At 41.9% G+C, this 11,953-nt stretch overlaps 2 long non-coding RNA genes across 3 annotated transcripts in view; one reads left to right on the top strand and one right to left on the bottom strand.

Moving 5' to 3' along the window:
- Positions 1-10,324, top strand: part of LOC308491856 — a 14,131-nt gene extending 3,807 nt beyond the window's left edge. For both annotated transcript variants that reach the window (XR_013992416.1, XR_013992417.1), the window contains exons 3-5: positions 2,221-2,347; positions 2,623-2,718; positions 6,280-10,324. This is a non-coding gene — a long non-coding RNA (uncharacterized lncRNA). The remainder of the gene's footprint in view (positions 1-2,220; positions 2,348-2,622; positions 2,719-6,279) is intronic.
- LOC308491857 overlaps positions 1-11,953 on the bottom strand; it is a 32,075-nt gene that overhangs the window by 2,598 nt on the left and 17,524 nt on the right. The window contains exon 7 of the long non-coding RNA XR_013992418.1: positions 4,914-5,022. This is a non-coding gene — a long non-coding RNA (uncharacterized lncRNA). The remainder of the gene's footprint in view (positions 1-4,913; positions 5,023-11,953) is intronic.

The raw sequence follows: 11,953 nt of genomic DNA, 5'->3' as shown, positions 1-11,953 counted from the left end.
GAGAGCCCACTGGCCCATGTGGGAATCGAACCGGCAGCCTTCGGAGTTAGGAGCACGGAGCTCTAACCGCCTGAGCCACCGGGCCAGCCCCGGGTCTGCTTCATTTTTGTTGGTTATCTTTTCTCCTTACTAGCTCTGGAGTACTGCATCATTTGCTTTCTGTGAACAGGCCACATAAGTGGTGCACTGACTCCTGACTCTGGAAGCTCTGCCTGTCCGAGAATGTCTTTCCTTTTCCTTTATGTGAAGTAGACTCTGTTGTGGGTCAGGGATCCTTGGACCAAGGTGTTTGGCCCCAGGGGGCTCACTGTTCTTCGCCGTTTGTTTCCCAGCGATGCATGTCAGGTCTCTGACACAGAAGCAGCCGTGCCACACAGAGCCCATTTGTAAAAGTCCCTTGCGTCTTGGTCATTTACAGTCCTCTGGGGAATACTCTTTCTGTCAGTCTTCCCTAATGGAGCTCCAGTGCTTCCCCTCCTCGGTAGTCATGAAAGGACTCTCAGAACGGCGAGGAGAGCGTGCTCTTCCCCCCACCCCCACAGCAGGGGAGTGAGCAGCATGCTCTGAGAAACGTGGCTCTGACGAAGCCGTGAGTCGAGATGGTCACAGAAGTATTCTCACTCCCACGCCCAGTGTTCTGGCTTGTGTGACAGTGTGTAAGCAGTTCTGATTCTCTGATCACAAAGCTATCTCTGGACGGTTACTGTACTGAGTGGTCTTTCAAGACACTGTCATGGGTTGTTCCTGTGTCTTTCAAAACTAACCTAAAATACCTAAATATGTACAATTCTGATGAGTTTCTTAACTGGTTATCCAGATTTTCTGAAACCCACTTTCTTAAAAGTTTAAAATGCTCCAAAGCTTGTTGTTTTAAGCCAGAAGATGAACAATGCAATTTCCCCCCTTACCCCTTTATGCATAAGCTTGAACTTGGGGAAACTACTTAAACCTGTCACCAAATCAGAAATCAGTTTGGAATATTCATGGTGATGCTGTTTGGAAACAGCAACACTGTGTGACGAACAAGCATTGTTATTGACAGTTCTTGTGGCAGGCCCTGCTCAGACTTGCTGTAGGCACGCTGTGCCGTACAACGCAAAGTGAGCATGTGTGTTGTCCAGGCTACTTGCCGCCCGGTAGTCGTGGCAGACATTGCAGGTTGGCTCCTTCTGTAAGCCGGAGGAGGAACAGGTTTGGGCAGGAACAGCAGATGAACTTCAGGCACGTGGACTTTGAGATCAGGGACACAGGTGTGGAATTTAGGAGGGAAGTCTGGGCTGGTGGTACACATTTGGGAAATGTTGATAGGTAGATGGTAGTTAAATTAAAGCCATGAGGCCAGATGGGGTCAAAATCACAGCAGGGAGTGCCGACAGCACAGTAACGGACTGAGGACTGAGCGCCAGGGCTCGCACTTGGGGTGACTTGGAGGAGAGGAGGCGCCAGGGAGCAAGATGAGAAGAACATGAAGGAACAAAGTACATCCTGTTTCTACGAGTGCCCCTCAGGCCTGTGCTCCTCGGGGGCAGGGGCTGAGTCTGCTGGTCTGTGTCCCCGAGAGCCAAGATTGTTCCTGGCTCACATGCAAGGCAGCGTCTTCTTTTATTGGTGGATACTGAATGAACTCTTTCAGTGTAGTTCTCATATATTTATCTTCCTTCCTGAATCTGTAACATTGAAAATGTATACAATGCAGGGCTGGCCCGGTGGCTCAGGCGGTTAGAGCTCCATGCTCCTAACTCCGAAGGCTGCCGGTTCAATTCCCACATGGGCCAGTGGGCTCTCAACCACAAGGTGGCCAGTCGATTCCTCGGGTCCCGTAAGGGACTCCCTGCAACTAAAAATTGAACACAGCACCTTGAGCTGAGCTGCCCCTGAGCTACCGGATGGCTCAGTTGATTGGAATGCGTCCTCTGAACCACAAGGTTGCCGGTTCAGCTCCCGCAAGGGATGGTGGGCTGCGCCCCCCTGCAACTAGCAACGGCAACTGGACCTGGAGCTGAGCTGCGCCCTCCACAACTAAGATTGAAAGGACAACAACTTGACTTGGAAAAAAGTCCTGGAAGTACACACTGTTCCCCCATAAAGTCCTGTTCCCCTTCCCCAATAAAAAAAAAATGTATTCAATGTTCATAGTTGACTTTACCAGTGAGCTCGGTAAACTCTTATCCCCGTACCCCTTCTCCGTGTCACCCAATTCCAACCACGGTGTCATTACAGGGGCCAGTGTCATTCCAGGACGTGGCCGTGGACTTCACCCAGGAGGAGTGGCAGCAGCTGGACCCTGAGCAGAAGACAACCTACAGGGATGTGATGCTGGAGAACTACAGCCACCTGGTCTCCGTGGGTGAGGGCAGCTTGTTTCCTGAGTTGCTAAGATATATGGGATTTCCCTCAAATTTACTGAATCTAACTTTGAATTTGATGGGACAAATGTGAATAATATGTTTTGGGCACCAGGCTGGGTATTTTGATCTTTACCTCCCAATGAAATGTTCTAATTTTGATACCATTCAGATGGGCACTTCTGTTGTGTAGCTCATAAAGCAGCACTTTCCTATGATGGCAGAGATCTGGAAGCCCAGCAGCCAGGCTCAAGTTCTCTTTCATTTCTATTAACAGGGTGTCACATTATCAAACCAGAAGTTATCATCAAGTTGGAGCAAGGAGAAGAGCCATGGATAGTAGAAGGAGAATTCTTACTTCAGAGTTACCCAGGTGTGTTAGTGGAGGCAGTGAGGAGACTGGTAACTTGGCAGTGTTTTCCCCAGGAATTTTTAATGGTCCTAACCTTTAGAAGTGACTAGAGAGAGATACTTGTATGCTTTAGCTACCTGATTCTCACTCTCAAAGACATCTTCCTTCTCCACAAAAACTTATGTTTGTAGAGCTTTTCCATGATTACCCAACCCAGAACCAAAACCCAGTCACTTCCTTCTTCCTTTTAAACCTTGAGTCTTGCTCTCTTTTATGGCATTTTCAGTGACCCATTGCTATAGATTCTTTTTTTTAGGCATTCATAAGTGTGTTGTTAAAAACTACCTTATGCAGCCCTTATGTTCTCATTACCTTCCTTTCTTCTTCTTTACTGTGAAATGCCTTGACATGTTTCTATCCCTAGTTTCACTTCTCTTCCTTTTGAGGTCACATTCCAAACCCGTTCTGTGCCTAAGCCAGTCATTCAGTTCACCTGTGTTGTCGTGTGCACTTGTGCTGGTCACTCTCCTGAGATCCAGTCCTTCAGTTTAGTGACAGCAGGAACTGGGTCTCCCTCTTTCCCCGAACACTCCTTTTCATCTTTTCTGTCTTATGTGCAGTTCTGTTCCCAGTGCCTTGAATAACGTCCTGTCATAGCAGGTGCTCAGTAACTATGATGTACAGGGAGGAACTGCGACTCATTTGTCCTCCCACACCCTCCAGAAATATGTCTAAAGGGTCTGCGTCTCCCTTCAGTGGCTTGTTCTGTAAAGGGCTCCTCCTGTCTCATGTACTTCGGCTTTGTGTGTGTGCTCTATGCGCATCGTCTGCCTGTCGTCTGGTGCTCCCTGTGGGGGCGGTACAGCAGCCCTTTGTTGTAATGGATGCAGACGGCTCACCTGAAATTCCGTTTCACGTGATGAGCCTGCAGTGACCCCTGTTCCCTCCTAACGGGAACTTCAATTCCTCATGCTTTAAGTCACCATATCAGCCCTGTGGGGCCCGTAGAAATTGATTTTCTGCAGTTTGCCAAAACACTTGCTAAACTTCATTTGGTCCACAAATGCATTCTGTTCGTGTGATTTATTGTCCCTATAACTTTACGTTTCAGTGGGAAGCACTTTATTTGGCCAGATAAGACATTATTGTTTAAGTCTGAGCTCAAATTTTCAAACCCTTCCCTCCTTGAAGTTTTTCTTTCCAACTCTTATCATTACTCCAGTTCCTTCCTTCTCTTAACTGTGACTCCACCTCATGGTGATACCCTGAAAAAAAACTTAGGTCGATCAAGGAATCTGTTATTTGATAGTATGTTATTTTTTTCTTGAGCTTCTTTCCTCCCCTGAATTATAACCCTATAAAGAAAAGAGTACGTCCTCCCTCGCCATAGTATGTAATGTATAGTACAAATTTCTTTCTTTGACTATCTGAAGAGCCAGGTAGGTGACAGAACTTTCTTGTCTATCCATTCAGAAATAATTTACAGGTAATCATTTCAAAATATGTGTCCCTCAGTCACATTCCCATATATTCTGCAGGTACTTGAAAGGTACCCATGTGATTCAGAGTAAGAACAACTTCTCTGATTTCTATTAGGGATTCAAAGGAAATAGGAAGTAGAGTCATACTTTCCAAAAGAGGTTTTGGTTAAAAAAGGAGAACAGCTGTATGGAGTAATTTAAACCCAGCATTCACATGGATAGTTAACTTTCAATGGAAGGGTTGAATCACTGTGTGCTAAAATTATTGTGTGGCAAGTATTTTTAACTTTAAGAGAAAATGGAACTAACTGAGAAAGGATTTGAAAAGTGTTTTTTTAAAGTCTGGACATCCCCCAAAAGATAGGTTTTGAGTAGATCAAAGTTAGAAGTCAAGCAAACTAAGTGAAACAACAGGAGCAGAGACTTGTGGCTGCAGGTGAGCTGGGCACTGTTGGTACCACTGTAATCTTAGTGTAAGCCGATAGAGAATGCCTTAGATTGTAACCTGTCTCTCCCAACTTTATATGAAGTGATAATGGTGTACAGTGCTGATCCACCTTCTCCAAAACCAGTTCCTACTTGGGTATATCTTACGACTCTTTGTCAAACAAATAGGTTGATTTTCCTGGAACAGGAATTATTTAAGCAGATTACTGTAATCCTAGTTTGGATTCACATTGTAAATCCAGGTGGTGAAAGCATTCCTTATCAGATTCTCCCCACCCCCCATTTTACCTGTTGTGATATTTTGACAGTGGACTCAGGTAAGTTGTAGGTTTTGGAGGACAAGGTTGATACGGTTTCATCTGATGTGGATGATAGCAAGCACAATAGTGAAGTTCATCTAAAAAATTGTAAGAAAGTAAAAATAAAGCTTATGATTTTAGGAGCAGTTTGAAGAATCTGATTTTTAACATTTGTACACTCAGTGAAATTCAGGTTGGGAAATGCTGTTCACATTAAGAATTAAGTGACAGTACTGTGTCTATGTCACAGACAAGACAAGTTTAAGGAAATTGTCAGGCAATTGAAAATGGGAAAAATAATTGCTAAACTTAATGGGCATGTATTTTATGCCAAATGCTGTTCTGAGTGCATTATACTTATGAACTTGGGTAATCCCACAGTCACTCCATGCAGTTGGTGCCATTGTCTCATGTTACCGGTGGATAGTCTGAGCACAGCTAAGTGACTTGCCCTGGGTCACGAAGCCAGAGTTCATGCTGTGTTATCCAACCAGGAACAAATAGAGTTTCATGGTCAGAATGAGCTCAGTTGAAATCACAACAGCATTAAAATATTTAAGAAATCTAAAACTTGAAAGGATGATGTGCTCTGGGGTGTATTTTGCACTTCCTATTGGACATACTGGTTCCTGGGATTCTCATTCTAAGTGGAACAGAGTTAAAGTTAGAGCCCTGGTTACAGGAACGGTTACTCTAAACATGAGGAGATTTAGGTGTCAGTTTATTTGGCATGATTTTGTGGAATCTGAAAAAAAAGGCAAAATAGTTTGGAAGGATCCAGACTAGTCAAAATGTTACCACAAAAATCTTAGTAAAAGGTGATAGTACATTAGATTGTAATCTGTCTCTCATGTTAATATGAAATGACATGGTGTAAAGTGCTGCTCTTCCTCCTTCAAAACTAATCCCCATCTTTGGACATATCTTACAACCCTCCTTGTCCAGCAGCTCTCCTTGCTGCCCTATCAATTGACCCCATGGACTGTGAGTCCTCTCATATCTACTTTGTCAGTCATTCACCCAGCATCCTGTCTTCTGATCATTGCTCCATGTTTGTATTTTACCATTTATACCCAGTTTTCAACCAAATCTTATAAAGTAGCAGAGATCAAAGGTGCTTGTGTTTTTGTCAGTTTACTTTCCACTTTCCTCACCACTGGAAATTGGTGTGTGTGTGTGTGTGTGTGTGTGGTGTTTATTCCAAACCAAAGAATAAGGGAAAGAAGTACACATGAAATGATTTTCATCTGTCCATGAAGCTAGCATCTACACTGCAATGAAATGCTTGTGTATGCCTCATTCCATATGTAATGTAGGAAGATGTACAAAATTTGGTTAATTTTGCCTCTTTTTAGAAGAAGTTTGGAAAGTCAATGTGATAGAAAGAGTCCAGGAAAATGAAGACAAATATTCGAGGCAAAGTATATCCATCAAAAACAAAACCCCGATTGAAGAGAGAGGTAATGTTCTTGGTAAGACTTTTGATGTGGAAACAAATCCTGTTCCTTCAAGAAGAATATCCTATAAATGTGACTCATGTGAAAAGAGTTTGAAATCGATTTCAGGATATATTAGTAGTGATGGAAGCTATGCAAGACTGAAACCTGATGAGTGTAGCGCATGTGGGAAATCACTTGTCCACAGAAAGCTGGAGAAAACTCACCCAGAAGGTAAACCTTATGTATTTCATCAAAATAGGGAAGCTTATACTCTAAATGAAGGAAGTATTTATCAGAACATTCATATTTTGGAGAAACCCTTTGAATATATTGAATGCCAGAAAGCCTTTCAAAAAGATACAGTTTTTGGTAATCCCATGGAGGAGAAACCCTATAAGTGGAATGAATCTGAAATAGCCTTTCTCCAAATGTCAAGCCTCAGTGTACACCAGACATCTCATATGGAAATGAAGCCCTATGAATGCACTGCATGTGGGAAATCCTTCTGTAAAAAGTCAAAATTTATTATACATCAGAGGACTCATACAGGAGAGAAACCTTATGAATGTAATCAGTGTGGGAAGTCCTTCTGCCAGAAGGGAACCCTCACTGTACATCAGAGAACACACACAGGGGAGAAGCCCTATGAATGTAATGAATGCGGGAAAACCTTCTATCAGAAGTTACACCTCATTCAACATCAGAGAACTCACTCAGGAGAGAAGCCCTATGAATGTAGTTATTGTGGAAAATCCTTTTGCCAGAAGACACACCTCACACAACACCAGAGAACACATTCAGGAGAGAGACCCTATGTTTGTCATGACTGTGGAAAAACCTTCTCCCAGAAGTCAGCACTTAATGACCATCATAAAATTCACACAGGTGTGAAACTCTACAAGTGTAATGAATGTGGGAAATGCTTCTGCCGCAAGTCTACTCTCACTACACATCAGAGGACACACACAGGAGAGAAACCCTATGAATGTAATGAATGTGGGAAATTTTTCTCTCGGTTATCGTATCTCACTGTACATTACAGAACTCATTCAGGAGAGAAACCCTATGAATGTAATGAGTGTGGAAAAACTTTTTACCTGAATTCAGCCCTCATGAGACACCAGAGAGTACACACAGGAGAGAAACCATATGAATGTAATGAATGTGGAAAATTATTCTCCCAGTTGTCGTACCTCACTATACATCATAGAACTCATTCAGGAGTGAAACCCTATGAATGTAACGAATGTGGGAAAACCTTCTACCAGAATTCAGCCCTTTGTAGACATCGGAGAATACATAAAGGAGAGAAGCCCTATGAATGTTATATATGTGGAAAATTTTTCTCTCAGATGTCTTACCTCACTATACATCATAGAATTCATTCAGGAGAAAAACCCTATGAATGTAATGAATGTGGGAAAACCTTCTGCCAGAATTCAGCCCTTAACAGACATCAGAGAACACATACAGGAGAGAAAGCTTATGAATGTTATGAATGTGGAAAATTCTTCTCTCAGATGTCGTATCTCACTATACATCATAGAATTCATTCGGGAGAGAAACCCTTTGAATGTAACGAATGTGGAAAAGCCTTCTCTCGGATGTCATACCTCACTGTACATTATAGAACTCATTCAGGAGAGAAACCCTATGAATGTAATGAATGTGGGAAAAAATTCTACCACAAATCAGCCTTCAATAGCCACCAGAGAATCCACAGGAGAGGAAATATAAATGTACTTGATGTTGGCAGGCTTCTCTGAAGTCAGACCTCATTTTATGTCAGAGAACCTTTTCAATATAATGTACAAGAAACTCCCACAGGGGAATGTGGACCAGCCTTTTTGCATTAGTCAGACTTGTAATCTCAAAGTTCACAGGGTGGAAACCACAATTGCAACAAGACCACATGACTTGCTCAATACCAGACTATACAAGAGGAAAAATTTATAAACCTGTACAATGTATATACATTTCACCATGGATTCAAACTGTTTTATATATCAGGGAATTCATACCAAGGGGAAATGTTATTTTAAGGAAAACATACTCCTTTGGAAATTATTAATACTAAAAGTTATGTTTCCGATATATCAAGCTTTTTGTAAAAAAAAAAAAGACCTGTTGTGAATAAACGTACTCCTTGTGTAAATAGAAGCTGTAAAATCATCAGATAGCTAATCAAGACAGCAACAGAGCCACATTAAACTTCTGTAGGTGGTTCCTGAGAGTGCAGGACTTTCTGTTTGCTTGCTCTTTAGGATGCTACAGTACACAAATTGTATGCTTATTCTGAATCATGTTTGAAAAGGCACTGTATCCTTATTAGCATAATTTGTAAGTCATATAGTGCTATTTTAAATAGCACTACCATGTTATTATCTTAATATGCATTGCTATTGAACTAATGTTTGGTAGGTATAAAGTATTCTCCTTCTTGTACTCTTCCTTGGCACTTATAAATGTATTTGATCATTGTTAATGAACTAAATACTCCATAAATAAGCCAGTGTTTTTCTATGTTTTTAACTTTGAGTCACCAAGAGATAGACATGTATGCATCAGATAGGCAAGAGACTGCATAGGTATTTTAAATTGTCAATGCCAGAAGTCTCCAGTATTGAGAAACAACTAATGCTCATTGAACTGAACTGTATACAGTTTTAAAATGTACTTAAAATATTCCCATTTTAATCTATTTTTTCATCTGTTTTTCATTTGGAGGTCTACGTAAGTGCAGAGCACACATACTATGTCACTTGGAAATTATCTGTATTTTTATCTGATACAATAATGTTTTTAAACATTGCTCTCTGCTCCTCCCTGTTTCTGAATGAACTGAGAACACATTTATACGGCTTGTGGAGACATTATTGAGTCACCACCCTAGTCACTCGATCTTGAGTGTTTGCTGGTAGTTTGGGTATCTATTTCTCATGAAATGGGTAAATCCTGATTAGTTTCAACCAAAATGATCGTCTCTTTCTCACTACCAGCAAGAGTAGTCATAGAACCCAAATTATAAACACATAAAAGAGGTATCTGATAGTTTGTTTCTGGAGAAGTTTTCCTCAACATTCAAGGAATCCTGCAGGGTGAAGTGGAATCTTGTGTTGAACATTTCCTTCTCGGTATGTGATGCCTGCTTATCTCTTTCAACAATGAAGGAGAATTTAAGCATGGCAGAGCAGAAAGACTGGAAGGACCTGGACGATGTTGAGCTTCTGAACTACCAGCCGAGGAGCCACTCCACCTCTGGACTGTTTCTTTTGGGAAAGACTACATTTATTTTTAAGTCTGTTGACTGAGGTTGCTCTGTTAGTGGTAACTGAAGATACAGAGTTACACAATTGAGAAGTGGACTTGAGGTAAATCACTTATTTTGACGTGTTGATATAGAGATTTATTTTCTGTAAATTTTGATGTAAGTAGTTTCAGCTTTAGAAACAAATGTGTACATTTCCTTAAATTGTTACATCATTGACCTGAGGACCTTTGGAACCTGATACAATATCAGATATACTTCCTTTTTATAATGCATGACTTAGATTTTGTTTAGGTTAATTTGTGTTAATTCATGGATTGTTGTTACAATGTTAGTTGACACATACAGTGTAAGGACCTACTTTTGTTTGCTTTCCAGTGATTAGCCTGATAGTCTATATTTGAATAATTAATTTACCCTTACTTACTGAGATGAAATGCCATATTTTTCATGTATTTCAATCACTCGTGATGTCTGTTTCATTACTCCGCATTTCTCCCTATTCTTCTAGGTGATTGTGAGTATGCTACATAACAGGAATTAAAAGTCTGGTAGTTTGCACAGTTGTGTGTAGGAGCTATATATTCATAGTATATTTGTTGAAATAGTATCTACAAAGGTTTCCCACACTAGTGTGTCATCTTTATAGCTTAAATACACATATGCATATTAAGTAAAATATTTGAAAAGCTTAAATGGTTTACCACGTTCTTTTTATCTTGTAGAGAGCCTGCACATAAAAGGGCTGGTACAAGTTAGTGGTCCTAAACTAGCTCTGCAGTAATGTAGGCATGTAAGTTCTTCATAATTTCACAGATGTCAATGTTGTCATGATATTACATCTCAGAAATTAGGGTCAATAATATGTGCTAATTTAACTGGCACTGTTTTTCTTCTTTAGATGTACTTAAAATAATGGTCTGTCTTATATTTGATGGAACGCTGTATTTGAAAAGTTTTTAATTATTCCTGGGAAGCATGTAAGCTACACAGGCCTGAGCTGGTGAAAGAGAGCACTGTTGGTGTGCTTCAGTTCACCTGTCCTGCGGGAAGGACTGAAAATGGAATTGAGGCAGAGCACGAGTACTTGCTTCTTATACACAGTGACCTCCTAATTTGTGATGTGAGCAGATTGGGAACCGTAAGGGGGATTTTCAAGGGCTGAACAGGAGGCCAACCCTTCCTGGCAGGTGGAGGTGAGGGCCCCGCCCCTTTTCTTGAATCATCGCAGGGTTAGTGACATGGTCGTTCAGTTGTTGCTTCCATGGCCTCCCAAATAGGGCAAAATGAAGACACTGTTAAAACCAGGGCCATATGCTGTCAGGCTACAGAGTCACACTCTTCTTTGCGTCATCTCACTGTGCCTGGCTGGGCTGTTCAGTCAAGTGACTCCTGATCACGCTGTTCATCTGCTGGTCTCTGCTTTTGAACGTCCTTCCTTTGACGACAGTGCCCTGTCCACTTAGTGTAACTAACGGGGCTGCTAGCTGTTCCCTTTCCTCCCGTTTCAGTTGGGCACATCACCAGAGGTTTAACTGGCCAACTTTCCCGTCAGCAAGGCACGACGGGGTGACTGAGCTGAGTCGGTGGGGAATGTGGGGAATACTGTGCCATCAGCTGAGTCGTATCCTTAAAAGAGGACCTCTTGTTCTTTGCTGCCTCTGCTCCAGCCCTCAGGCCGTGACAGGACTCTGGTGCTGGTGAGCTGACTTCCTCCCTGAGCATGAGGAAGACACTGGAAGGCAGGGGTCACTACACCCATCCTAAAAAGGCCATGGAAACACTTCAGGCCTTGTGGGCCACACGGCCTGACAGCCACTCACCTCTGCCACTGCAGCATGAAAGCACCTGCAATGTCCGTGCACAGGGACCTGGCTGTGTTCCTAGAAGCTTTTAGGTGTGGACACTTAAATTTGAACTTCATATAATTTTCACATGCCCACAAAATACTATTCTTCTGATTTTTAAAAAATAAAACTACTTAACATGTAAAAACCATTCTTGGTTTCTAGGCTGTCTCAGTAAGAGACAGCAGGCTGAATGTGGCCTGTGATCTGAGTTTTGCTGATGCCTGCTTTAGGAGATGGAAGAGTAACAAGTAAAGGGAAGCTTCTGTCTGGATAACATCACAGAATACGGCTGGCCCACCTCTCTGGAGCACTGTTCATGGACTTGCACGTGAGATGTCAATCTTCTGTCTTGGCTTAGCCACTTTTTGGCAGCCAACCCAACACTGACAAAGAGTTACCCAACAAAAAAATGAACTGCACTTATTTCTGCTAAAATGCAACATATACATTCCTCCAAAATCTAGTGTGAAAA

Source organism: Rhinolophus hipposideros (assembly GCF_964194185.1).
Source record: "Rhinolophus hipposideros genome assembly, chromosome: 23".
Lineage (NCBI taxonomy): Eukaryota > Metazoa > Chordata > Mammalia > Chiroptera > Rhinolophidae > Rhinolophus > Rhinolophus hipposideros.
This window is presented reverse-complemented; position numbering and strand designations above follow the sequence as displayed.